Below are 5,486 nucleotides of genomic sequence, written 5' to 3'. Positions count from 1 at the left end.
GTGCAAAGTAGCCAAATGAAACTTTTACTGGATTTCCACTTACTTTATCAAATCTCATCTCCACCACACAGGACAAGTTTGCATCTGTTATAGTTTTGGAGAAAATTGTGGTCATTTCATTTTTGCGCGAATGTGTTCAGATTCCTTTTTTATTGCATTTGGCACATGGTGACGATTATCTCGAGAGTGCAAAGTAGCCAAATGAAACTTTTACTGGATTTCCACTTACTTTATCAAATCTCATCTCCACCACACAGGACAAGTTTGCATCTGTTATAGTTTTGGAGAAAATTGTGGTCATTTCATTTTTGCGCGAATGTGTTCAGATTCCTTTTTTATTGCATTCGGCACATGGTGACGATTATCTCGAGAGTGCAAAGTAGCCAAATGAAACTTTTACTGGATTTCCACTTACTTTATCAAATCTCATCTCCATCACACAGGACAAGTTTGCATCTGTTATAGTTTTGGAGAAAATTGTGGTCATTTCATTTTTGCGCGAATGTGTTCAGATTCCTTTTTTATTGCATTTGGCACATGGTGACGATTATCTCGAGAGTGCAAAGTAGCCAAATGAAACTTTTACTGGATTTCCACTTACTTTATCAAATCTCATCTCCACCACACAGGACAAGTTTGCATCTGTTATAGTTTTGGAGAAAATTGTGGTCATTTCATTTTTGCGCGAATGTGTTCAGATTACTGTTTTAATATTGCATTTGGCACATGGTGACGATTATCTCGAGAGTGCAAAGTAGCCAAATGAAACTTTTACTGGATTTCCACTTACTTTATCAAATCTCATCTCCACCACACAGGACAAGTTTGCATCTGTTATAGTTTTGGAGAAAATTGTGGTCATTTCATTTTTGCGCGAATGTGTTCAGATTCCTGTTTTAATATTGCATTTGGCACATGGTGACGATTATCTCGAGAGTGCAAAGTAGCCAAATGAAACTTTTACTGGATTTCCACTTACTTTATCAAATCTCATCTCCACCACACAGAACAAGTTTGCATCTGTTAAAATTTTGGAGAAAATTGTGGTCATTTCATTTTTGCGCGAATGTGTTCAGATTCCTTTTTTATTGCATTTGGCACATGGTGACGATTATCTCGAGAGTGCAAAGTAGCCAAATGAAACTTTTACTGGATTTCCACTTACTTTATCAAATCTCATCTCCACCACACAGGACAAGTTTGCATCTGTTATAGTTTTGGAGAAAATTGTGGTCATTTCATTTTTGCGCGAATGTGTTCAGATTCCTGTTTTAATATTGCATTTGGCACATGGTGACGATTATCTCGAGAGTGCAAAGTAGCCAAATGAAACTTTTACTGGATTTCCACTTACTTTATCAAATCTCATCTCCACCACACAGGACAAGTTTGCATCTGTTATAGTTTTGGAGAAAATTGTGGTCATTTCATTTTTGCGCGAATGTGTTCAGATTCCTGTTTTAATATTGCATTTGGCACATGGTGACGATTATCTCGAGAGTGCAAAGTAGCCAAATGAAACTTTTACTGGATTTCCACTTACTTTATCAAATCTCATCTCCACCACACAGGACAAGTTTGCATCTGTTATAGTTTTGGAGAAAATTGTGGTCATTTCATTTTTGCGCGAATGTGTTCAGATTCCTTTTTTATTGCATTTGGCACATGGTGACGATTATCTCGAGAGTGCAAAGTAGCCAAATGAAACTTTTACTGGATTTCCACTTACTTTATCAAATCTCATCTCCACCACACAGGACAAGTTTGCATCTGTTATAGTTTTGGAGAAAATTGTGGTCATTTCATTTTTGCGCGAATGTGTTCAGATTCCTTTTTTATTGCATTTGGCACATGGTGACGATTATCTCGAGAGTGCAAAGTAGCCAAATGAAACTTTTACTGGATTTCCACTTACTTTATCAAATCTCATCTCCACCACACAGGACAAGTTTGCATCTGTTATAGTTTTGGAGAAAATTGTGGTCATTTCATTTTTGCGCGAATGTGTTCAGATTACTGTTTTATTGCATTTGGCACATGGTGACGATTATCTCGAGAGTGCAAAGTAGCCAAATGAAACTTTTACTGGATTTCCACTTACTTTATCAAATCTCATCTCCACCACACAGGACAAGTTTGCATCTGTTATAGTTTTGGAGAAAATTGTGGTCATTTCATTTTTGCGCGAATGTGTTCAGATTACTGTTTTGTTGCATTTGGCACATGGTGACGATTATCTCGAGAGTGCAAAGTAGCCAAATGAAACTTTTACTGGATTTCCACTTACTTTATCAAATCTCATCTCCACCACACAGGACAAGTTTGCATCTGTTATAGTTTTGGAGAAAATTGTGGTCATTTCATTTTTGCGCGAATGTGTTCAGATTCCTTTTTTATTGCATTTGGCACATGGTGACGATTATCTCGAGAGTGCAAAGTAGCCAAATGAAACTTTTACTGGATTTCCACTTACTTTATCAAATCTCATCTCCAACCACACAGGACAAGTTTGCATCTGTTATAGTTTTGGAGAAAATTGTGGTCATTTCATTTTTGCGCGAATGTGTTCAGATTCCTTTTTTATTGCATTTGGCACATGGTGACGATTATCTCGAGAGTGCAAAGTAGCCAAATGAAACTTTTACTGGATTTCCACTTACTTTATCAAATCTCATCTCCACCACACAGGACAAGTTTGCATCTGTTATAGTTTTGGAGAAAATTGTGGTCATTTCATTTTTGCGCGAATGAGTTCAGATTCCTGTTTTAATATTGCATTTGGCACATGGTGACGATTATCTCGAGAGTGCAAAGTAGCCAAATGAAACTTTTACTGGATTTCCACTTACTTTATCAAATCTCATCTCCACCACACAGGACAAGTTTGCATCTGTTATAGTTTTGGAGAAAATTGTGGTCATTTCATTTTTGCGCGAATGTGTTCAGATTACTTTTTTATTGCATTTGGCACATGGTGACGATTATCTCGAGAGTGCAAAGTAGCCAAATGAAACTTTTACTGGATTTCCACTTACTTTATCAAATCTCATCTCCACCACACAGGACAAGTTTGCATCTGTTATAGTTTTGGAGAAAATTGTGGTCATTTCATTTTTGCGCGAATGTGTTCAGATTCCTGTTTTAATATTGCATTTGGCACATGGTGACGATTATCTCGAGAGTGCAAAGTAGCCAAATGAAACTTTTACTGGATTTCCACTTACTTTATCAAATCTCATCTCCACCACACAGAACAAGTTTGCATCTGTTAAAATTTTGGAGAAAATTGTGGTCATTTCATTTTTCCGCGAATGTGTTCAGATTCCTTTTTTATTGCATTTGGCACATGGTGACGATTATCTCGAGAGTGCAAAGTAGCCAAATGAAACTTTTACTGGATTTCCACTTACTTTATCAAATCTCATCTCCACCACACAGGACAAGTTTGCATCTGTTATAGTTTTGGAGAAAATTGTGGTTATTTCATTTTTGCGCGAATGTGTTCAGATTCCTGTTTTAATATTGCATTTGGCACATGGTGACGATTATCTCGAGAGTGCAAAGTAGCCAAATGAAACTTTTACTGGATTTCCACTTACTTTATCAAATCTCATCTCCACCACACAGGACAAGTTTGCATCTGTTATAGTTTTGGAGAAAATTGTGGTCATTTCATTTTTGCGCGAATGTGTTCAGATTCCTGTTTTAATATTGCATTTGGCACATGGTGACGATTATCTCGAGAGTGCAAAGTAGCCAAATGAAACTTTTACTGGATTTCCACTTACTTTATCAAATCTCATCTCCACCACACAGGACAAGTTTGCATCTGTTATAGTTTTGGAGAAAATTGTGGTCATTTCATTTTTGCGCGAATGTGTTCAGATTCCTTTTTTATTGCATTTGGCACATGGTGACGATTATCTCGAGAGTGCAAAGTAGCCAAATGAAACTTTTACTGGATTTCCACTTACTTTATCAAATCTCATCTCCACCACACAGGACAAGTTTGCATCTGTTATAGTTTTGGAGAAAATTGTGGTCATTTCATTTTTGCGCGAATGTGTTCAGATTCCTTTTTTATTGCATTTGGCACATGGTGACGATTATCTCGAGAGTGCAAAGTAGCCAAATGAAACTTTTACTGGATTTCCACTTACTTTATCAAATCTCATCTCCACCACACAGGACAAGTTTGCATCTGTTATAGTTTTGGAGAGAATTGTGGTCATTTCATTTTTGCGCGAATGTGTTCAGATTACTGTTTTAATATTGCATTTGGCACATGGTGACGATTATCTCGAGAGTGCAAAGTAGCCAAATGAAACTTTTACTGGATTTCCACTTACTTTATCAAATCTCATCTCCACCACACAGGACAAGTTTGCATCTGTTATAGTTTTGGAGAAAATTGTGGTCATTTCATTTTTGCGCGAATGTGTTCAGATTCCTTTTTTATTGCATTTGGCACATGGTGACGATTATCTCGAGAGTGCAAAGTAGCCAAATTAAAATGTTACTGGATTTTAACTTATTTTATCAAATCTCATCTCCACCACACAGGACAAGTTTGCATCTGTTATAGTTTTGGAGAAAAATGTGGTCATTTCATTTTTGCGCGAATGTGTTCAGATTCCTTTTTTATTGCATTTGGCACATGGTGACGATTATCTCGAGAGTGCAAAGTAGCCAAATGAAACTTTTACTGGATTTCCACTTACTTTATCAAATCTCATCTCCACCACACAGGACAAGTTTGCATCTGTTATAGTTTTGGAGAAAATTGTGGTCATTTCATTTTTGCGCGAATGTGTTCAGATTCCTTTTTTATTGCATTTGGCACATGGTGACGATTATCTCGAGAGTGCAAAGTAGCCAAATGAAACTTTTACTGGATTTCCACTTACTTTATCAAATCTCATCTCCACCACACAGGACAAGTTTGCATCTGTTATAGTTTTGGAGAAAATTGTGGTCATTTCATTTTTGCGCGAATGTGTTCAGATTCCTTTTTTATTGCATTTGGCACATGGTGACGATTATCTCGAGAGTGCAAAGTAGCCAAATGAAACTTTTACTGGATTTCCACTTACTTTATCAAATCTCATCTCCACCACACAGGACAAGTTTGCATCTGTTATAGTTTTGGAGAAAATTGTGGTCATTTCATTTTTGCGCGAATGTGTTCAGATTCCTTTTTATTGCAATTGGCACATGGTGACGATTATCTCGAGAGTGCAAAGTAGCCAAATTAAACTTTTACTGGATTTCCACTTACTTTATCAAATCTCATCTCCACCACACAGGACAAGTTTGCATCTGTTATAGTTTTGGAGAAAATTGTGGTCATTTCATTTTTGCGCGAATGTGTTCAGATTCCTGTTTTAATATTGCATTTGGCACATGGTGACGATTATCTCGAGAGTGCAAAGTAGCCAAATGAAACTTTTACTGGATTTCCACTTACTTTATCAAATCTCATCTCC

This window comes from Anomaloglossus baeobatrachus, unplaced genomic scaffold (genome assembly GCF_048569485.1).
Source record: "Anomaloglossus baeobatrachus isolate aAnoBae1 unplaced genomic scaffold, aAnoBae1.hap1 Scaffold_25, whole genome shotgun sequence".
NCBI classification, from domain to species: domain Eukaryota; kingdom Metazoa; phylum Chordata; class Amphibia; order Anura; family Aromobatidae; genus Anomaloglossus; species Anomaloglossus baeobatrachus.
Note: the sequence above shows the minus strand (reverse complement) of the source record.